Source organism: Lissotriton vulgaris, chromosome 4_1, assembly GCF_964263255.1.
Source record: "Lissotriton vulgaris chromosome 4_1, aLisVul1.2, whole genome shotgun sequence".
NCBI classification, from domain to species: Eukaryota; Metazoa; Chordata; class Amphibia; order Caudata; family Salamandridae; genus Lissotriton; species Lissotriton vulgaris.
The window spans coordinates 2,031,814,690-2,031,839,005 of NC_141691.1; the positions used below are offsets into that span (position 1 = coordinate 2,031,814,690).

The following is a 24,316-nucleotide window of genomic DNA, read 5'->3' on the forward strand; positions in this document are numbered from 1 at the left end:
TGAACAGTCACATACTTCTAGTGCTACAGTTTTCATAAAAGAAGTGAACAAAACACCCATAACTGAAAGACATCTTTATTTCCAGAAATGAAGTGAATAAAATACCAATAGGTGAAAGAAAATCTTTATAACCAGAAATTAAGTGAGTAAAACCTCAATAAGTAAAACAAATCTTTATTACAATAAATAAAGTAAGTAAACACTAATAAGTGAAAGAACATCTTTATTACAAGACATGAAGTGATCAAAATGCCAGTAAGTGAAAGAAATTATTTATTACAAAAAATGAAGTGAATAAAACACCAATAAGTGAAAGGAAATATTATAAATGTCTTGCATAGGGACCATACATCTCCTTTCATGTACATTTGTTCAATGACAAAAAAATGGAACAATACATTGTTGCATATTATTTAATGACCAGGAGATATGTAGGTATATGATCCATAAAGATTGTTCGTCATCCATTTAGTAGCCAGAATTTTTGTTTATTAACCATGGAGGACGCCACTGAAGCAGAACATTTGAAAAACATTGGTCTGGGGATAGAGAGAAACATGATAAGGATATTTTACCATGAATGAGACAACAATGTAATATGTACAAATCAATAAACAGGCATTTTTATCATAAGATCAAAAAAGTAGGAAATCTGCACCCACAGATTTCCTTCTAGGTGCGGGTACAGATTTACTACTTTTTTGCAATTCAGCAAATGCAATTCTACATTTGGAGTGATGTACTTTGTATTTTCCTTTTCTCTATTGGGAAAATATTTTTTCCAGTCAGGATTGGCCTTTCCCTACCCTGCACCTGATTGGATGTGGGGTGATCTCTTCTCATACCCACCTTGGAAGATGAGCTACTAAAGCACTCTGCTCAAATAACTTTCAAACAATTATCACATGGACAATGATCAGATCTAAGTTGGAAATGCGAACAAAGTTCCATGTTTGTGGGCATTCACAGACTTTCAAGGTAAGTCACACCTTAAAATGCCATTCTTCAACCCTTTTGTGGATTTATGGCTGCTGAAATCCCTGCTTTATTGGAGGAGAGCTCCTTCCCCATAAATGGGCCTACACTTGCCAGAATACAATTTAAAAAAGCCTGGCTGGCACAGAAAAAATAAATATGGTAAACATACTTTTACTACCCAATTTACCTTTGTGATTAAGGCCCAGTGTTTTCTCAAATTACTCAAGGCACCGCCTCATGTATATCCTAAAAACATACGACAGCCATTCCCTCCGCCTGACGCATTTCGAAAATATTCTTTCTTCCTCAGTGGCTCATGGGTCTGGGTACGTGTTGCCGGATTTAGTCCATAACTTATAAGAATTACGCCCCCAGATGGGCTGGCCACGCGGACTGGTATACAATGAGCTGCTTTGTGGAACACAGGCACAGGATTTAAAGAGGACACTGTCTGCTGTGGCCCATCTGCACGCTTGAAAGGGTAACAGAAATTAGTGCTATCATCTGTGAGAGTAAATACTTCAACAACCATAATGCTTCGTAGTGATAGACCAACTCATTCTGGGGCGTAATTCCTATAAGTTATGGACTGAAACGAGACTCAAGAGCCTCTGAGGAAGAAAGAATACTTTCGAAATGCATCAGGTGGAGTGAATATATATATATTACCTACTGGCGGTCGCCAGTAGGTATATATAGTTAGGATTTTTTCCCTATGGGATTTCTGAAAATTCTATGCCTAATAACTTTTGCGTTTGTGGACGGAATTGGCTGAAATTTTCAGGAAAATGGCACATTTTGTTTCTGAGCAGCCCTTGAAAATTTGGGGGGGTTTTGTGGAGGGGGGGCCGAGAAAAAAGGGGGGTCCCAAAACGCCTTTTTCCCATGTTAATTTCCATAGGGCGGTTGGACTCACTTTTAGCCCGAACGGCTGAATGGATTTTCACGAAACTTGGCAAAATTGTAGGGACTGTTAGCCCGATGTGCCTTTGCTAGGTCTCAATATATGTGCTTCAGTGGATTTTGAGAAATTAACGTTTAAATCAAGATATATATCTGTAACAGCGCTCCGGGCAGCGATCCGGTTAGCGAACCTTTCGCGTATCGGAACTTTGCGATGCAAAGCTGATTGGCCCTCCGGTGTCTGTCAACATTCTAAACAGTCCGGAGCGGCCGCCATCTTGTCTCTCGGTAGGATCGAGAGACAAGAGGAGGCCAAAACAAAGGGGGAAATTACCATAAGGGGGCATAGTAGATCCTCGTTGACCCCCTAGGTTTTATGTGGAGGTTTTAAAAGGGCCTAGGAGGGTCCAAAAAAAAAAAAAAAAAATTTTTTTTTTGCGTGGTAAGCGCCAAGTTCGCGAACCGGAAAGCGTTCTGGGCAGCGAACTTTATGGATAAAAGAATGAAAGACTTTTTTAATACTGTATGTTAATTGTTTGTTGTTTTTCTTGTTTTTTTTGTTTTCTTTTTTTTAAAGTGTTTTTTTTATTTTGATTCTTTTTCATAATTTATTAAACTTTCTAACATTTCAGTGTCTGAAATGTCATTATTTTCTTGAAATATTGTTTGCAATCTGTGAGGTTGCAAAATGTCCTCATTTGCAAGGAGGACATCTACTGCTTGGACACATTGCAGCAGTTCATTATCCAAGCTTTCATCCATAAATTCCATGTCAATTTGTTCAATTAATTCCTGGCTGCTCTCTTGCAGGTCCATCTCAAAAGAAACTTGCTGCTCGCCTTCCATTTTGCCTGAAATTTGGATTAAAAAAATATATATTAGTAGAGATAGGGCACTGTTGGGATTAATTTTAGATAGGCAGTTTTTATCAGTGAATTTATCTTTTGGCAGTGTATAGTATGAGAGTGGAAATAGGACTATAAAAAAGTGTATGTGATTTAACCAAGACAAGCCTTACTCCATTCATAACTATAACAGAGAAGTCTATCTAAATACATTACTACTACAGAGGGATAGTGTATATCTAGCAGAAAAAGTCTACTATATTAAGTTATAGTGCACAATATATTAAATTTTAACTTACCTTCACAAAGAAGTTGAAGTTTTTTGAAGCTATTGAAATAGGAGGTACAACAAGAAGTAGTAGTCAAAATGGCTGTGTTTCTTTCTCTCCCTTTATATATATACAGGTATATAACCAATCAAATGTCAGGTAATAAAAGTAGAAAATGAAAGTAACATTTTCATTGGTTGTCAATTCCAACAATTCAGATGTGTTTTGTGAAGTAATTTACCTCACGGTACTTGGAGAGGTCTACAGGCTAAATGGCTAAATGAAATTTCAATGAAATTTGTGAGAATGGAAGGGATTGTTATGTAGTATGAGCTAATCTATATTTGGTGAGAGTGTCTCTAGTCGTTTTTCTGTAAATTACTTTCCCACCTTTTTTTAGGACCGCTTTCCGGAAAGCGGCCCGGTTAGCGAACCTTAAGCGTCACGGGAGTCCACCATTTTGTGTTTCGGTCGCATTAAGATACAAGATGGAGGGCAAATAATGTTTAGAATGGGTAGAAGGGGTCATGGTAGACTTATCTTGACCCCCTAGGTTTTCTGAGCGTGGCTGAGGAGGCTTATATGTGCGGGAAAAAAACTTTTTTTAAAAAAATCTGCGAGGTTAGCTTTCGGTTAGCGAACCGGGTAGCGCTCCGGGGAGCGAATTTTGTGGAAAATTAGTGAAAAAAGTTAGAGAAAAATAATAATTGTGAGTGATCAGATGTAGGGTAGCTCTGAGAAGAGCTTTTGGGTTTATGGTACATTTAGGTACTTATAAGTAGGTACCAATGCACAGTCTTAAATTCAGAATGAAAATTCTGTTGCCCTCATCTGAGAAGTGAACTCCATCTCCTCTGTAGATATCTTGCATGTAGTAACGCAAGTTATTGTTGTACAGAGAGCCCATTCCATGGTCTCTCATGTAAGCTGAAACAGATTTGTTTACATGCTTCCTCGCTTTCTCAATTTGTGGACAAAATTGGTTGGACCACCTCCATTTCTGTCTTTGGCATATATTGGAATATACCAAGGCAGTTTGAGGAAAAAGTGCCATTAATTGCTCAAAGGTGTCCTTTAAAAGCATTTCCAGACCTACCCCTGTCAAAGTGCCCAAATCATTACCTCCACAGTGCACTATTAACAGGTCAGGTTTTGGCAAATGCATAAAGGTTTTCACCAATGGTATCAATTGGTGACATTTTAATCCTCTTTGGCCCAACCACTTAATTTCCACATCTTGTAAATTGAGGTTAGGTAAATTTCTGCTCTCAGCATACCTTTGAGCCCAGTGGATGTAACTATGTCCAACAATCCAGACCTTAAACATGGTGGGAGAAGGTTGTTCTGCAGTCAGATGAAGTGTGGTAATGAAAGGGCAGTTGAAACAGTAGGAGTTTCTAAAGAAAAAAAACTGTGGATTTACAATGCTAATGATTCATTAGCAGTGATTGGTGCATTTCCATTTCTGAAAACAGAAAGTTAGGGTGCATGGATGTGTTCTTTGAAACATGTAATTTGAATGGTCAAGGAAGAAACATTTAATGAAAGATTGCTCTGGATACGCAGGTGCACTGAGAGTTCAGAGTTCAATTGAAACATTGTTGTGTGAATTTGCAAACATGAGAGGTCTTCCAGGAGGTGGTTGCTATGGAAACAAGGCAGAGAGGGCAGAGGGGGGAAGGGTTTTGATTTGAAAAAAGTGAGGGAAGAGGTATGATTGGCTAATATGAGAGATATGTGAAATGAATATCTGTATTTCTGTGCTTTCAATAGCTGCAGCCTTTGGAGTGCATCCTTTTTCTTCTGCTGAAGACAATTTGGTGTATTTCTGAGACTGTTTTCAAAACTCAAAAAATATTTGCTAAGGTGAGAAAAGATTTATTTAATTTAGATAGAGAATAGTATGATTTAAGGAGAAAATGATGAAGAAAGCTGTGTTTTTAAAATATGGTTTTGTCTCTAGTGATATACTAATAGAATTAGTTTCATAGAGAAATTGTAATTGCATATTTGGTGTAACATTCTGGCATGCAGTAACACAAGTTATTGTGGTACATGGAGCCCATTCCATGGTCTGTTATGTAAGCTGAAACAGATATGTTGTTTTTAAAAACGATTTAAGAAATCAACTACATTTCTGGATATGTACTGCTAGAGCTTCATAGGTTGTTTTGAGCCATATTTATAAGGTATTTGAGTGTCTAAGATGTTATGTTTTCCTTTTAAAATGTAAAGTGTTCCTCATGGGGCAAGTGTCTTGTAAATACGCTCCCACTTGTGCTTGGCAAATTTAGATTTTGATTATGGGAGTTACCTAGCCATGTTAATAGTGTCCCAAAAATGGTGCTAGGGCATTCCAGAAAACACTTTCATGTGTCTCAAGAACATTTTTTGTCATTTCTTCATGAATGCAGGTATACAATTGATTTATATGCTGTGTTTAAAAACGAATTTTGAAATCAATTAAATTTCAGGATATGTACTGTTAGAGCTTCATAGGTTGTTTGGGGTCATATTTAGAAGGCATTTTAGTGTCTTTGATGTTATTTTTCCCTTTTTAAATGGAAAGCGTTCCTCATGGGGCCCTGAGCAGTTCTTAGCCATGTTATTTAATAGGAAGTGGATAACATGGCTAAGAGCATTTGCTGGAAAATGCATGAATATCGCTGACTTTTCTGCGATATTCATGCATTGCGGCCTTTTTTTTCGCATTTGCGAGCAGTTCTTAGCCATGTTATCCAATGGGAGGTGGATAACATGGCTAAGAGCATTTGCTGGATAATGCATGAATATCGTTGACTTTTCAGCGATATTCATGCATTGCGGCTGTTTTTAATCGCATTTGTGATAAACAATTACATTTCTTGATATGTACTTTTAGAGCTTCATAGGTTGTTTGGGGTCATATTTAGAAGGCATTTTAGTGTCTTTGATGTTATGTTTACCTTTTTAAATGGAAAGCATTCCTCTTGGGGCAAGTGTCTTGTAAATACGCTCCCACTTGCGCTTGGCAAATTTAGATTTTGATTATGGGAGTTACCTAGCCATGTTAATAGTGTCCCAAAAATTGGGTTAGGGCATTCCAGAAAACACTTTCATGTGTCTCAAGGACATTTTTAGTCATTTCTTCATGAATGCAGGTATACAATTGATTTATATGCTGTGTTTAAAAACGAATTTTGAAATCAATTAAATTTCAGGATATGTACTGTTAGAGCTTCATAGGTTGTTTGGGGTCATATTTAGAAGGCATTTTAGTGTCTTTGATGTTATTTTTCCCTTTTTAAATGGAAAGACATCCTCATGGGACCCTGAGCAGTTCTTAGCCATGTTATTTAATAGGAAGTGGATAACATGGCTAAGAGCATTTGCTGGAAAATGCATGAATATCGCTGACTTTTCTGCGATATTCATGCATTGCGGCCGTTTTTTTTCACATTTGCAAGCACTTCTTAGCCATCCTGAAACAATCATTTAAAATGTTAGACACAATTTTATGATGGCTTTACATCTTTTTTGCGCTGCAATTGCATCACTATTGTGAGACATTAGCAGTGCAAAAAAAGCACCATGTTCCAAAATAGGCCTCAGTTCATCAACATCAAGATACAGTTTCTTTAAAATATATATATTTAGGATTGTGTAGGGGACGTAGAGAAGCAGAGACTTCTGTAAATGTCCAAGTTGTTGAAAAACTGTTTGTTCTTGAACCTTTTCCCTTGTCTTTTCTAATTTTTAAATACATGTTTTAATATTTTTGGAAATGTTTGTTCTCTGTTTTACAGATTGAAAGTATGAAAAAATATTTTAAAAAGGTAACAAGAATTATAAGGTACATGTTTTCTACTCTTTTTACCCGCAATGCACTGCTGATGATGTCACTGACACTATCTCTCATTTACTCTCTATAGCTGTCTTTCTTTTTACATTATTCTCTGTTTACTTCCCTTATACTAACTCTTCTTTTTTTAAAAAAAATATTTTTTTGGTTCGCTTCCAGTTCGCGAACCGGTCAGCGAACTTGAAGCGAACCAAAAGAAATAGAGCTTGCCAGAGTGATAAACATTCTAGCAATTTTATTTGAAAGGGGAGGTAGTTCTGAAAAGAACTTTTTTTTTTGTTTTTGTTGTTTTATATATATATATTTTTTTTCTGAACATTTTTTGATTTTTTTGTATTTTTAGAACAGTTTTATGTTTTTTTTGTGTTTTTTATGGAGGGGAAACAACAAAAAAACAGGCATTGAAAACGGCTCAACAGGAGCAAAAAAAAAATTACTGCTTGGGTGCATTAGGGCACTTATGGTTTTCGAACACCATATTAATCAAGTTGACGCTCATGTTCCCATACGACAACATAGCACCACAATATATACAAGTAAACCTCATATGTTTAAAATTGGGTTAAATGTTTGGCACAGTTTCCTGTGCCTCTCTTCCTGTCAAAGACATTGTTGAGGTAGATCTGGCCACAGGAATTGTCGGGGGATTGTCTTGTAGGTCCCTTAACTCAGCCCGGCTGTAGTTTAAGGGATGCCACCTGGTCATATGTCGATGCATAGTATAGTTGCCCATACTATATTTTTTCTCTGTGCCTCTAGACAATCTGTAATCACAGATGAGGCAGGTGGCATATTTCGCGTTCACCTTCTTCTCCCCTGGAGGGATGGAAAAAAACTGCCAGATGAAACTGGTTTTTCTCTTAGAAACACGGGGCAACTCCGGGATAAATTGTTGTTGATCTGTATCCTCTTCTTCTTCTTCCTCCTCTTCCTCTTCTCTGTTGGAGGTAAATTGACTTGGTGGTCCTCTCTTCTTATGAGGAGGTGGAGGTGGTGGTGGGGGTGCACCAGCTGCAGCAAGTATGGAAGCCATTGTTGAACTCCAGGTAAATGGTCTTTCTCTCACCAAGATGAAAGTCAGAGTGAGGAAAGAAAGAGGGGTTTACATGATTTGGGAAAAGCAAAAGTTCTGAACCAATGAAAAGTGTTATTTTTAGGTCACATGACCTAGTCATACATCATTTGGAAACCAAAAGTGAAATGAACCAATGAAAAGTTTGATAAACAAGTCACATGACCTGTTCCGCTTACGTTACGCGGTCCGCGCCGCGTCTCGGATCGCTTCCGGTTAGCGGTCCGGAGCACTTCCGGGAGCGCTAACGCAGCGCGTCATTAGACGCATTACGCGACAACGTGATACGTCGCGCTTCCGCGACGCGTCACAGTTCCGCTAACGTAACGTTGACCGGTTCGCGGACTAGTTCGCGGCATCAAGATGAGCTAACGGAAAGCTTCCCGGTTCGCGAACTAGAAGCGAAGAAAAAAAATATAAAAAAAAAAAATATTAATAAACATCTAAAATATATTTTAAGATTTAAAGAAGAATACATTTTACAGCTACAGATGTTAGCTTTTAAAAAACCAATGAAATTCACAGAAAAAACCATAGGTTATAGACCATATATAGTTAGGAATTTGCATTTACAAAACCTTGAAAATTCAGTGAAAAAACCATAGGTTATAGACCATATATAGTTAGGGATTTGCATTTACAAAACCTTATTTTACTCGCATAAAACCATTGAAATTCCATATATAGTTAGTTGCGCTAACTATATATCGCGCACCCGCAATCCACTGCTGATGATGTCACATATTACATCATTCATGACATGGTCAGTGACATCACTGATGACATCACTGATGACATCTCAAATGACATCACTGATGACATCACTGATGACAACTCAAATGACATCACTGATGATATCATTCATGTGATAATACGATGAACCTCTTCAGACTCTAATATAACCTTAGATACAATCAGTGTAAACAGACACTCACAGACTGTCACTCATCCATGGAGTTACTCACACACCTAGTCAGTCATGCAGAGAATCAATCACACCTCCATTTCCTCAACTATACAGTTATACAAACTTTACTTATTCAAACATATACTAACACATATTTACTCTCTTATACAATCCCTGATACAAGTTCACAATGATCCATACAGCCACTCACACATTCACTGGCTCTTATGCACAGTTATTTATATATGTCAACTCTCACATGTACTGTGTTTTACATATGTACTTACTTTGACATGTAGCACTGAGATATCCATTCACTCACCAATACACTCATGCACACAGTCAACCGCCCATACAGCTGTTTCCACATGCACTTTTGAAACCATACACCTAGGGAATCAACTGCTCACACATCTATGCACAGAGTCATACACCTCCCAGCCACCCACACACACACTCAGTCTCTCATACAAATACCTGGGCTACCAATCAATAACCCATATAGTTACTCATATAGCTACTTATCAACACATGCAGCAGTTTACAGAACAACAGACATAATAATGCACAAATTAAGACAGTTTAGTCACTAACCCATGCACTCAGTGAGACATATTTAATCACTCACTCATACAGTCAGTCATGCACCTACTAAATCCTTCATCCAGACACTTATACATCCACTCATTCTTCAATATGTAAGACATATTTACACTTTACAGAAACATACAGTCACTGGATGTTGTCATCAGTGATGTCATCAGTGATGTCACTGACCATGTCATGAATGATGTAATATGTGACATCATCAGCAGTGGATTGCGGGTGCGCGATATATAGTTAGCGCAACTAACTATATATGGAATTTCAATGGTTTTATGCGAGTAAAATAAGGTTTTGTAAATGCAAATCCCTAACTATATATGGTCTATAACCTATGGTTTTTTCACTGAATTTTCAAGGTTTTGTAAATGCAAATTCCTAACTATATATGGTCTATAACCTATGGTTTTTTCTGTGAATATATATATATATATATATATATATATATATATATATATATATATATATATATATATATATATATATATATATATATATATATTCAATGAAAAAACCATAGGTTATAGGCCATATATAGTTAGGAATTAGCATTTACAAAACCTTATTTTACTCGCATAAAACCATTGAAATTCCATATATAGTTAGCTAACTATAAGCGCTAACTATATATCGCGCACCCGCAATCCACTGCTGATGATGTCACATATTACATCATTCATGACATGGTCAGTGACATCACTGATGACATCACTGATCAAAACAACCAGTGATTGTATGTGTCTGTAAAGTTTAAATATGTTTCACATATTGAAGAATGAGTGGATGTATAAGTGTCTGGATGAAGAATTTAGTAGGTGCATGACTGACTGTATGAGTGAGTGATTAAATGTGTCTCACTGAGTACATGGGTTAGTGACTAAACTGTCTTAATTCGTGCATCAGTATGTTTGTTGTTGTGTAAGCTGCTGCATGTGTTGATCAGTAGCTATAAGAGTGGCCATATGGGTTATTGATTGGTTGCCCAAATATTTGAATGGGAGGCTGAGTGTGTGTGTGGGTGGCTGGGAGGTGCGTGACTCTGTGCATAGATGTGTAAGCAGTTGATTCACTAGGAGTATGAGTTCAAGAGTGCATGTGGAAACAGCTATATGGGCGGTTGACTGTGCATGGGTGTGTTGGTGAGTGAATGGATTTCTCATTGCTACATGTGCAAGTAAGTACGTATGTAAAACACAATACATGTGAGAGTTGAGATATATAAATAACTGAACATAAGAGCCAGTGAATGTGTGAGTGGCTGTATCGATCACTGTGAGCTTGTATCAGGGATTATATAAGAGAGTAAATATGTGTTATTATATGTTTGAATAAGTAAGATGTGTATAACTGTATAGTTGAGGAAATGGAGGTGTGATTGATTCTTTGCATGACTGACTAGGTGTGTGAGTAACTCCATGGATGAGTGACAGTCTGTGAGTGTCTGTTTATACTGAGTGTATGTAAGGTTATATTAGAGTCTGAAGAGGTTCATTGTATTATCACATGAGTGATGTGATCAGTGATGACAAATGAGATGTCATCAGTGATGTCATTTGAATTGTCATCAGTGATGTCATCAGTGATGTCATTTGAGATGTCATCATTGATATCATTTGAGTTGTCATCAGTGATGTCATTTGAGATGTCATCAGTGATGTCATCAGTGATGTCACTGACCATGTCATGAATGATGTAATATGTGACATCATCAGCAGTGGATTGCGGGTGCGCGATATATAGTTAGCGCTTATAGTTAGCTAACTATATATGGAATTTCAATGGTTTTATGCGAGTAAAATAAGGTTTTGTAAATGCTAATTCCTAACTATATATGGCCTATAACCTATGGTTTTTTCATTGAATTTTCAAGGTTTTGTAAATGCAAATTCCTAACTATATATCCACTATAACCTATGGTTTTTTCTGTGAATTTCATTGGTTTTTTAATAGCAAATATGAAAAGCTTTAAAATGTCAAGTACGTGATAGATAAAAACATTTTCGTATTTATGCACGCTGATGTGCTTTGAACGCTGCCCCCCCCCCTCCCCTCTTTTGCCTTAGTAGTACTCTCTCTTTGCAGATACAGAAGGGTAGTTAACGCAGGCCTTTACCCCCGTTGTAATCCGTCGTACCTCCTTGTCTCTCCATTTGATTGATTGTTGTCCAAGCATTTACTGTTTTAGAATTGGTTCTCTTTGGATCATTCTCTATTTACAAACAAGCACAAAGTCGCAATACTCTGTTTAGTCTTTGCAGATAGTGAAAAATCGTGTAAAAAAATAAAAGTAATCGAGCAAAATCAGTAGGCCACTAATTGGATCTCTTTTTGACCTCGCTAAAATAGAAATATTAGGAACAACCCTTCTTGAGAAATACGAAAATAGTGAGATGAACTGAGCTCCACACCATGAGGGCTGCAAGACAGCTCGGCTCCATCACCCATCCCGCACAAAATAATGACAAACCCTATGCAAATATTAAAAATATAGACAACACACCAGCAAAGAAACAGGGTAAAACATTTTATTAAAAAACTATTTACATAACGTTGGTTTATAAGATGATGTCAGTAGTGGACCGATGTGTGAATAGATCGAAAACAGCACAAGGCTCCAAGATCCGGATAGCAAGCTCCTGGATGTTGGGTGCCATAGTTTAGAGTTCTGAATTTCAGCCTTTTTCAATGCCTGTGCTTTGTTGAATCAAAATGGCGGCTTGACACAAAGCTGACTCAAGCGTTGTTACTGATGCTATGCAGACCAAAACTGGTTTTCAGTTTGTACATTTTTCTAGATTTTTCAATCCAAGTTTGGTTGACTTTGTAGAACGATGGCTTCAGATTTTCAACATACGGTGTGGTGGCGCTGACTGGGAGGGGGCGCTTCGCTCCTGCCCCCTCCCCAAGTAAGATTTTCATACGTGAAAGTACGTTAATGGTTTTGGTCCCTGAGATGCTTCGATGTCACTACCATTCTCAAATAGCATAAGTTCTGGATGTTGGGTGCCATAGTTAAGAGTTCTGAGCAGCGCTTGTAACACTGTCTGAAGCTTATTTCCACCTACTGCAGCTTCACTATTCTCAAAGTAAGTGAGTGTCGTTTGTGGACCTGACTGCATTAGAAAACAATGTGATATGTTACCTTCCTAAACAGCTTGACGGAGGCCCCTGAGGGGCGCTGTGATGGCCATGGACTCGGAGAAGACGCTTGGCTCCGACACCCTCCCCAAGTCTTATAGCACTGGTGTAGCCTGAGATCGCCCCCGACATAGGCGGCCGGCTCCCGGGGTCCGGCGGTACTTTTTGCCTTTTGATGACTCTTCAATTCTGGACCTTGTCCCACAATCCGTTTGACCTGAAGACAAGCTGTAGTGAGGCGCCCCTTTATCGTTTTAGTTGCCATTCCGCCCGCTTTTGCTACACTGTGCCTCTTCCGCCATTCAGCTGTTTTCCGCCCGCTCTTGCGACTACAGCGTCTCGCTCACCATGTAGTTGAGATGCGCCCGCTCTTGCGGTGCAGCGATAGGCGGCTGCCACAGGACTCTCAAAATGGCGGCCGGCTCTTCGGTTTTGGGCCTGGTCCACTAAAATGGCCCTGGGACACCTTGGAACTCGGACGCTTGTCTGCTAGGGCTTGGGTCCCATTCTCGAAAAGCGTCCCCTCAGCCGTGAAGATTCTACAAAAGTCTTGGGGGCCTCCGACTCCCGCAGGCTTCTGGTGGGGAGCGGCTGCCATGATTGCTCGTGGAATGGCCACGACGGAGCTACGAGATGGTAGTGGTCTCATGCTGACGCCAGCTTTAGTCTGAAACATCCAGAAACACTGTAGACTACCAATTCGATCAGTTCCGGTAGCGCCCCAACATGACCCGGAAGAGAAGAACTTGCCCTCCCCTCTTTGACTGATGGTTCTTGTTGCCTGTCCCCTCTGTTGTCATTTAACAGAACTTTTTGGACTGCTGAAAGGGGTTGTGTTCTGAACGCTGGTTGGTGGAGACATTTAGACTATATTCTTGACCTACGTTGTCGCGTAATGCGTTTTATGACACGCCGCGTTAGCGCACCCGGAAGTGATCCGAGGCGCGGCGCGCAGCGCGTAACGTAAGCATAACAGGTCATGTGACTTGTTAATAAAACTTTTCATTGGTTCATTTTACTTTTGTTAATTTAATGATGAAAAGCTTGGTCATATGACCTAAAAATTACGCTTTTTATTATTTTCGAACAATATTTTTTTTTCAAACATATGTTATAATATTCCAGGCTAATGTACTTTCCCGGAAAATTTACAACTGTCTTGCAAGTAAAATATATTCCTTTTTCGAGAAAAAGGGCGTTTCTTCCTTCCATGACGGAGCCGTTGAGTAAAAGAGATTCGGCCTGCTGTCTTAGTCGCCGATACGCCTGATTATCAGATTCTTATCGATCACTTTATGTTGCAGACATGAAAAACACAACTGCCCTTGACCATTTATCTTTACTGCGTTCCTACATATTATACCTTTTATCCGTCATGTAATTGGACTGCTTTATTTCACTTGCCTTTTACTGATTCGAAAACAGTCACTAAAAGTAAAAACTTTACAAATGAAAATACTACTACCGTGTTTTGTTTTAAAAACCTTTATTGTGAAAATGTCAGTATACAAATACGGGCCTATAACCACGTGGGCCGGCCACGGAGCAACCTCAAATCGTATATGATGAGGAGACATTTACACTGTAGAAGAACGTAACGAGCGGGCCATTAGGTGACAAGAACAAAGGTGTCTAACAGTTGCGGAATCGGTGGACGTACATTTTGTAATTAAAATACGACAGGGCCACTTACAATAACATTTTCTAGATATACATTTGCGGGCAAAGAGTTACGAGTCCCATTTATACCGGCGCCATTTTGGGCGAGGCCGGGCAGGTCCAAGATATAGTCAAAATGTCTCCACCAACCATCGGCCAGACCAGAACCCCTTTCGGCCCTTTATGTTACAAGATGGTGTCTTCCATTCAGAAAATATTGGTGGCAGCATTTTGAAAGGAAACAGAAACAGCCGTTCTCCTAGTGAGTTTCACATTGTTACATTTAGGAAGAATGTTGAAGAGTAGTATGTGGAAAATCTGAAGCCATTTTTCTACAAACTCTCAATCAGACTTGGATGGAAAAAAAAACCTGAAGAATGTACAAACTGAAAACCAATTTTTGTCTGTATAGCACCAACAGTAACGCTTGAGTCAGCTTTGTGTCAAGCCGCCATTTTCATTCAATCAATAGCGTCCCCCTGCACACATTCAGGGACCTGGTCGTGTCTTCAGATGAAACGCATTGTAGGAAAAGAAGCAGAAAGGAAAAGGAAAAAAGTTCCGCCGGACCTAGTGAAGCTGCAGCAGGTGCAAATAAGCTTCAGACAGTCTTACAAGCACTGCTCAGAACTCTCAACTGAGGCACTCAACATCCAGGACTTGCCATTCGGATCTTGGCGCCTTGTATTTTTGTTTTGTTTTTGATGGAGGGGAAAGAACAAAAAACAGACATTGAAAAAGGCTCAACAGTGCAGGGCACCTTGTGCTGGTTCCGACCTATTCACACATCGGTCTGCTACTGACATCACCTCATAAACCAACGGGGCACCCCACGCCGACTTTCGGCGCAGCATTGTAGGATGGCCACACCAGTGCGGCAATTTGCTGGACACCACCTCGGTGCCATCCAGATCTCGGCGCGTTCATTCATTCAATAGCGTCCCCCTGCACACATTCAGGGACCTGGTCGTGTCTTCAGAAGAAACGCATTGTAGGAAAAGAAGCAGAAAGGAAAAGGCAACAAGTTCCGCCGGACCTAGTGAAGCTGCAGCAGGTGCAAATAAGCTTCAGACAGTTCTACAAGCACTGCTCAGAAATCTCAACTGAGGCACTCAACATCCAGGACTTGCCATTCGGATCTTGGCGCCTTGTGCTGGTTCCGACCTATTCACACATCAGTCCACTACTGACATCACCTCATAAGCCAACGGGGCACCCCACGCCGACTTCCGGCGCAGCATTGTAGGATGGCCACACCAGTGCAGCCACTTGCTGGACACCACCTCGGTGCCATCCGGATCTCAGCGCGTTCGAGTCACTGTGCCGGAAGAGTGACCGGAACTCAGCTGAACACGCCGTCTTTCGGCGCAGCATTGTAGGATGGCCACACCAGTACGGCAATTTGCTGGACACCACCTCGGCGCCATCCGGATCTCGGCGCGTTCGAGTCACTGTACCGCAACAGTGACCGCAATTCAGCTGGACACGCCGTCTTTCGGCGCAGCATTGTAGGATGGCCACACCAGTGCGGCAATTTGCTGGACACCACCTCGGTGCCATCCGGATCTCGGCGCGTTGTGCTGCCTTCGGCCTATTCGCACATCGGTCCGCTACTGACGCCGCCTCACGTGCCAACGGATTTTCTACGCTTTTTGTAGCCCTATGTCGCATAACAGGTCATGTGACTTGTTTATAAAACTTTTCATTGGTTCATTTTACTTTTGGTTTCCTAAAGATGGAAGGCTTGGTCATATGACCTAAAAATAACACTTTTCATTGGTTTAGAACATTTTTTTTTCCCAAACGATGAAAGCCCCACCTTGTTTCTGGATCATTCAGACTGAAGCTGGCGTCAGCATGAGAGCACCACCATCTCGTGGCTCCGTCGTGGTCATTCCGCGAGCAATCATGGCAGCCGCTCCCCACCGGAAGCCTGCGGGAGTCGGGGGCCCCCAAGACTTTTATACAATCTTCACGGCTGAGGGGACGCTTTTCGAGAATGGAGCCCAAGCCCTAGCAGGCAAGCGTCCGACTTCCAAGGTGTCCCAGGGCCATTTCAGTGGACCAGGCCCAAAACCGAAGAGCCGTCCGCCATTTTGACAGCCATGTGGCAGCCGCCTATCGCTGCACTGCAAGAGTGGGAGCAACTCCACAACATGGTGAGCGAGACGCTGTGGCCGCAAGAGCGAGCGCAACTCAGCTAGATGGCCGCCACCTGGGGAGGCCCGTTCACGCCGCCTCCCCCCCCCCCCCCGGGCCGCCGCACGCCAATTTTCGGAGCAGCATTGTAGGATACCAAAACCAGTGCGGCAGTTTACTGGACATCACCTGGGTGCCTGTCGTACATGTTGTGTCAGCCATGTGACACTGGACACAGACCGCTACTGACGAGGCCTCCCCCCGCACCACCCGGGACGCCCCACGCTGTTTTTCTGTGCTGCATTGTAGGATCCCTAAACCAGTGCGGCACCCAGGCGACATCACCTGGGTGCCGTCCAGAACTCTGCACGTTGTGCTGCCTTGGGACTATTCGCACAACAGACCGCTACTGACGAGGCCTCCCCCCGCCCCACCCGGGACGCCCCACGCCAATTTTCGGAGCAGCATTGTAGGATCCCTAAACCAGTGCGGCACCCAGGCGACATCACCTGGGTGCCGTCCAGAACTCTGCACGTTGTGCTGCCTTGGGACTATTCGCACAAAAGACAGCTTCTAACCATTGTTGCTTTTTGTGTTAATAAATGTTTAAATGTTTTTAGTTTTTGTTCTGTTCATTATCGTTAAAAGTTAATAAAGTTTTATAACCTTAATTTGTTGGAGTGTTATCTATTTTTTGAAAAACGGGTGAATGGGGCCTTGAATCGGGTTATTGTCATGTGTGGGCTTTGGAAGTGTGCTGCTGCAGGATCGGACATTTCAAACTCAAATGCACGTTCTTTTTCTTACCTTTCCGAAGCATGGAGCGCAATAGCAGGCAGAGAAAGGGTGATGCACGTGTTGAACACTACCTGACCTGGCAAGTTGCTGGCAGTGCCCCCCCGCCCGCTCCTGAAAGAGGGCACACACACACCGCCGCCCCGAGTACTTCACAAATCTTTAAAAGACCATGCGCTTGTTCATGAGGCTTAAATGGTTTATCACCTCTTCTAGAACCCCTACATCGACCCTCTGAGGTTTCATGGAAAAATTACCATGTAACACAATACCAAGCCATGTCAGCTGAAACCCCCAAGGAATCGTGGGGCATATTATCAAGGGGGTTTATCTCCGCTTTTTTGGCTTTAAAAACCATGAAAGCGGAGATAAAATTATTTCCCTATTATCAAGCTGTCGCTAACACCAGTTAGTGACACCTAAAAGGAGATAGCGACCATCTTGGGCCCGGCTTTGCATGTCAGTGATACTTATCACTAATGACATGCAAAGTGGCGTGCCAAGATGTTAGCGACTGGAAACAGTCCCTAACATCGCTACCTTCTATTACCAACTTTTGGAGATATTCGCGCTAAGCGCGAATATCTCCAAAATCTAACACCTGCCCTGAGCAGTTCTTAGCCATGTTATCCAATGGGAGGTGGATAACATGGCTAAGAGCATTAGGTCGATAATACATGAATATCGCTGACTTTTCTGCGATAATAGCAAGGTTTATCTGCGATAAAAATCGCCGATGTGCGGCGATAATTTTTGTCTCTAGACAAGTTATAGACAAAAATTATCGCTAGTTGTTCGTAATATGCCCCCGGGTTTTTGCTTGCAGAAATCGGGAGGCGGGAGACTAGCACTGAAATCAGTACTCACACGCCTGAATCAGGAGGATTGGCATGTCTGAATTCTCTACAGCTGGGGCCATAAACTACATCCGCAGGGGTAGGTGATAGCCTGGGACCAGCCTGGCATCTAAAATGGCTGCCGTGCACGACAAAATTGTGGCATTCGAAAAAAGGCAAGATGGCGCAGCCGCTGGAAGAGATATATCAACATATATCAGCCTCCTCAGCCACCCTCAGGAAACATAGGGGATTAGGATATGTCTCCCGCACCCCCTTATACCTACTACTTTAATTAACGAAGCACAAAATGGCGAATTCCCGTTTCGCTACCAGTTTGCGGCCCAGTTCGCGGCCCGTGAAGCGCTTCTACCGTGAAAAATCTTTTTTTTTTTATTTTCCCCACGGGACCCTTTAATAACCCCAACAACATTCCTAGGGGGTCAAGAGGGGGATACCTTGCCCCCTTTCATTAAATTCCCCCTTAGTTTTTCACCTTTTCTTCTCTCTCGATCCTACCGAGAGACAAGATGGCGGCCGCTCCGGACTGTCACGCAGCAAAAAAAAAAAAAAAGCTCACGCACAGCCGCTGGAAGAGATGTATCAACATATATCAGCCTCCTCACCCACCCTCAGGAAACATAGGGGATTAGGATACGTCTCCCGCACCCACTTATAACTAGTAATTTAATTTACGAAGCACAAAATGGCGAATTCCCGTTTCGCTACCAGTTCGCGGCCGCGCTTCTACCGTGAAAAATCATTTTTTTTTTATTTTCCCCACGGGACCCTTTAATAACCCCAACAACATTCCTAGGGGGTCAAGAGGGGGATACCTTGCCCCCTTTCATTAAATTCCCCCTTCGTTTTCCACCTCTTCTTCTCTCTCGATCCTACCGAGAGACAAGATGGCGTCCGCTCCGGACTGTTTAGAATGTTGACAGACACCGGAGAGCCAATCAGCTTTCTGCGCGCAAAGTTCCGATAAGCGAAAAGTAAGCGGACCGGATCGCTGCCCAGAGCGCTGTTACAGATATATATCTTGGTTTGAACGTTAATTTCTCAAAAACTACTGGAGCACATATATTGAGACCTAGCAAAGGCACATCGGGCTAACAGTCCCTACAATTTTGCCAAGTTTCGTGCAAATCCATTCAGCCGTTCGAGCTAAAAGTGAGTCCAACCGCCCTATGGAAAACTCAATGCAAAAAACGCGTTTTGGGACCCCCCTTTTTTCTCAGCCCCCCCTTGACGAAACCCCACCAAATTTTCAGGGGCTGCTCAGAAACAAAATGTGCCATTTTCCTGAAAATTTCAGCCGATTCCGTCCACAAACGCCAAAGTTATTAGACATAGAATTTTCAAAAGTCCCATAGGGAAAAAATTCTAACTATATATACCTACTGGCGATAGCCAGTAGGTAATATATATATATATATATATATATATATATATAACTTTGGCGTTTGTGGACGGAATTGGCTGAAATTTTCAGGAAAATGGAACATTTTGTTTCTGAGCAGCCCCTTACAATTTGGGGGGGTTTCATCAAGGGGGGGCTGAGAAAAAAGGGGGGTCCCAAAACGCGTTTTTCCCATGTTAATTTCCATAGGGCGGTTGGCCTCACTTTTAGCTCGAACGGCTGAATGGATTTGCACGAAACTTGGCAAAATTGTAGGGACTGTTAGCCCGATGTGCCTTTGCTAGGTCTCAATATATGTGCTCCAGTGGATTTTGAGTAATTTAGGTTCAAAAAAAGATATATATCTGGGCAGAGCCTAACCACACATCTGATCTGATTGGCTGTCAGCACTTCATCCAAGAAGTGTTGGCAGCCATCTTGGGACCAATATACATGATAGCACCTCATTAAAAAGCATTGTAGTTAATAGAGGGTTTTAGGACTTTAGTTACATTATAAATCATTTGTTGATGGCACCATACTTGTTTTAGGAATTGTGGTGGGTTCTAAGGTGATTTTACCATGTGAAAAATCCTTCTGCTGTGATATCATGAATATTGTTTGAAAGAAAACTAATATCTCATGATTTTCTCACAGTGGTTTGGAAGGGGATCTATAAGCTAAACTGAAAGCATATTTTCTGTAAATTCACATTATCTTTCTCAGTCATGTGAAAATGAAGTCTGACATTCTCAGTAAAACATGTACATCCAACAAGGACAGAGACTGTCAGTTGACTCCTTTGTGTTCTACTGCAGCCTCCTAGAGTGTTCTAAAGAACAACTAGAGCGCTAACAGTCCTACTTATTACAAAGGTATGGCACACCTGAAGCCATCTTGATTGGAATAAAGTGGTAACTCTTAAAACATTTAATTTAAAAAGAAACAACATGAGGGGCTATATTTTGCCATAGAAAGTATGATTAGTGCTGCAGAATGAAAAATTAGGGCACATTTTGAGTGACCTCTCAAATCCTTTTCTATTTCATTAAAACATTCTGACATGCAGTCTCCCAAAATGGCCACCAGAGACAAAAGAGCCCAAATGTAGCCCAAATATCACCCAGATGTAGCCCAAGTATAGCCCAATGACAGAATGTCCCAGAGTGTTCTAAAGAGCAACTAGAGCGCTAACAGTCCTACTTATTACAAAGGTATGGCACACCTGAAGCCATCTTGATTGGAATAAAGTGGTAACTCTTAAAACATTTAATTTAAAAAGAAACAACATGAGGGGGTATATTTTGCCATAGAAAGTATGATTAGTGCTGCAGAATGAAACATTAGGGCACATTTTGAGTGACTTCTCAAATCCTTTTCTATTTCATTAAAACATTCTGACATGCAGTCTCCCAAAATGGCCACCAGAGACAAAAGAGCCCAAATGTAGCCCAAATATCACCCAGATGTAGCCCAAGTATAGCCCAATGACAAAATGTCCCAGAGTGTTCTAAAGAACAACTAGAGCGCTAACAGTCCTACTTATTACAAAGGTATGGCACACCTGAAGCCATCTTGATTGGAATAAAGTGGTAACTCTTAAAACATTTAATTTAAAAAGGTACAAAATGAGGGGGTATATTTTGCCATAGAAAGTATGATTAGTGCTTCAGAAAGAAAAATTAGGGATCATTTTGAGTGACTTCTCAAATCCTCTTCTATTTCATTAAAAAAATTCTGACATACAGACTGAAACATGCACTTTGAATACCAGCAGCAGACGTCCCTGGTGAGCAGTAGCTTTACTACAGTGATCTAATGTGCAACTAGAGTGCTAACATTCAGAATTTATGGCAAATGTGTGACACATCTGAATGCCTTCTTGTTGGAACCAAAGTAAACAAGCATTGAAAATGCAATAGATCTATTAGTGTTTTTTCAACTTTCATGTAAATAACATGCATCTGTATGCATATAAGTATATGTATGCATGCATTTATATTTTTATTTATATAGATATACAGATGATATATGTTTATATATGTATGTATATATATATATTCACTGAAAAAACCATAGGCTATAGACCATATATAGTTAGGAATTAGCATTTACAAAACCTTGAAAATTCACAGAAAAAACCATAGGTTATAGACCATATATAGTTAGGAATTAGCATTTACAAAACCTTGAAAATTCACTGAAAAAACCATAGGTTATAGACCATATATAGTTAGGAATTCGCATTTACAAAACCTTATTTTACTCACTCAAAACCATTGAAATTCCATATATAGTTAGTTGCACTAACTATATATCGCGCACCCGCAATCCACTGCTGATGATGTCACATATTACATCATTCATTACATGGTCAGTGACATCACTGATGACACTGACCATGTACACTCAGTGTATACAGACACTCGCACACTCACACACTGTCACTCATCCATGGAGTTACTCACACACCTAGTCAGTCATGCAAAGAATCAATCACACCTCCATTTCCTCAACTATACAGTTATACACACCTTACTAATTCAAACATATTCTAACACATATTTACTCTCCTATGCGATCCCTGATACAAGTTCACAATGATCCATACAGCCACTCACACATTCATTGGCTCTTATGCACGGTTATATATGTCAACTCTCACATGTACTGTGTTTTACATATGTACTTACTTTGACATGTTGCACTGAGATATCCATTCACTCACCAATACACTCATGCACACAGTCAATCGCCCATGCAGCTGTTTCCACATGCACTTTTGAACCCATACATCTAGTGAATCAACTGCTCACACATCTATGCACAGAGTCATACACCTCCCAGCCACTCACACACATACTCAGTCTCCCATGCAAATACTTGGGCAACCAATGAATATCCCATATAGTTACTCATATAGCTACTGATTAACACATTCAGCAGTTTACAGAACAACAGACATAATGATGCACAAATTAAGACAGTTTAGTCACTAACCCATGCACTAAGTGATACACATTTAATCACTCTCTCATACAGTCAGTCAAGCACCTACTAAATCCTTCATCCAGACACTTATACATCCACTCATTATTCAATATGTAAAACATATTTTAACTTTACAGAAACATACAGTCACTGGATGATGTCATCAGTGATGTCACTGACCATGTCATGAATGATGTAATATGTGACATCATCAGCAGTGGATTGCGGGTGCGCGAAATATATAGTTAGTGCAACTAACTATATATGGAATTTCATTGGTTTTGTGCGAGTAAAATAAGGTTTTGTGAATGCTAATCCCTAACTATATATGGTCTATAACCTATGTTTTTTTCAGTGAATTTTCAAGGTTTTGTAAATGCTAATTCCTAACTATATATGGTCTATAACCTATGGTTTTTTCAGTGAATTTCAATGGTTTTTTAATAGCAAATATCAAAAGCTGTAAAATGTATTCTTATTCTAATTCAAAAATATATTTTATATTTTTGTAATATTATTTTTATATTTATTTGTTAGCTTAATATGGTTCCGCGACCCGGTCCGCGAACCGGTAAACGTTCCATTAGCGCAACCACCGCGTTAGAAAACGACATCGTGACGCGTCGCGTAAGCGCGACGTATCGCATTACCACGTAATACGTCTTATGACGCGCCGCGTTAGCGCACCTGGAAGCGTTCTGGAACGCAAACCGAGGCGCGAAACGCAGCTACCCGGAAGCGATCCGGGTCGCGTAGCGGGACGCGTAACGTAAGCATAACAGGTCATGTGACTTGAAAATAACACTTTTTATTGGTTGAGAACATTTTTTTTTCCAAAATAATGAAAGCCCCCTCCTATTTTTCTCACTCTGACTTTCAACTTTGTGAGAGGAAGAACTATTTTCATTATTGGAAGATGGCTTCAATTGTAGCTGCAGCTGGTGGACCCACACCACCACCACAACCTCCTAGGAAGGATGGACCACCTCCCCAGTTTATTCCCAACCCTGAAGAAGAGGAGGAAGAAGAAGAGCAAGATGTACATCAAATAGAATTTTTCCCTGAAGAGCCCCGGAAATCACACGCAAGGACAATTTTATTTGGCAGTTTTTTTCATTTCCTGCAGGCCAAAAAAAGGTGAATGCACGTTATGTGACATGCCTGATATGTAAAGAACCTCTATCTCGAGGCACGGATAAAAAGTATAGCTTTGGTAACTAAACTATGCATCGCCACATACAAAGGTGGCATCCAATAAATTATAGTATGGCGGAGGTGCGTAACCTACGTGAAAATCCACCAACTCTTGTGGCCACCACCTCATCCCATGAAAGTCTTTCGGGACCAGTGGCGAGGGAGACGGTCCCTACTATTCAAACTAATTTTCAACATATCACGCTGGTGTGCATTTATTGTGGGGGTTTGCTTTCTTACGGCGAGATGAGCGTAACAATAATGAACAGAGCATATGAAAATCACAAGTGCTCAAAACGCCCCAGAAAGTGATTTTTTTTTTGTTGCTTCTGTTGAGCCGTTTCTAATGCCTGTTTTTCGTTCTTCCCCCTGAAAAAAAACAAAAAAAATATAAAACCTTTCAAAAAATACAAAAAAACTATAAAAATGTTCAGAAAAATAATAAAAAAAATAAAAAACAACAAAAATAATTTAAAAAAAGTTCTTTTCAGAACTACCTCCCCTTTATAAGAAATTGCTAGAATGTTTAGCATTCTGGCAACCTCTATTTCTTTTGATTCGCTTCCCGGTTCGGGCGTCGGTACGCGAACCAGAAGCAAACTAAAAAAAAACTTTTTAAAAAAAGAAGAGTAAGTAAACAGAGAGTAATGTTAAAAGAACGACAAATAGAGGGAGTAACACACAGACACTATTGAAAGAGGCCATATAGAGTAGGAGCCATTAGAACCTCTTGAAATTCCTCAG

The 24,316-nt window shown here is 40.7% G+C and overlaps 1 protein-coding gene across 1 annotated transcript in view; it reads right to left on the reverse strand.

Moving 5' to 3' along the window:
- Window positions 1-268: 268 nt before the first annotated feature.
- LOC147724912 (lymphocyte antigen 6D-like) overlaps window positions 269-24,316 on the reverse strand; it is a 111,929-nt gene continuing 87,881 nt past the window's right edge. The window contains exon 5 of the mRNA XM_086918130.1: window positions 269-539. The gene's annotated coding sequence lies outside the window, so the exon portion shown is untranslated. The remainder of the gene's footprint in view (window positions 540-24,316) is intronic.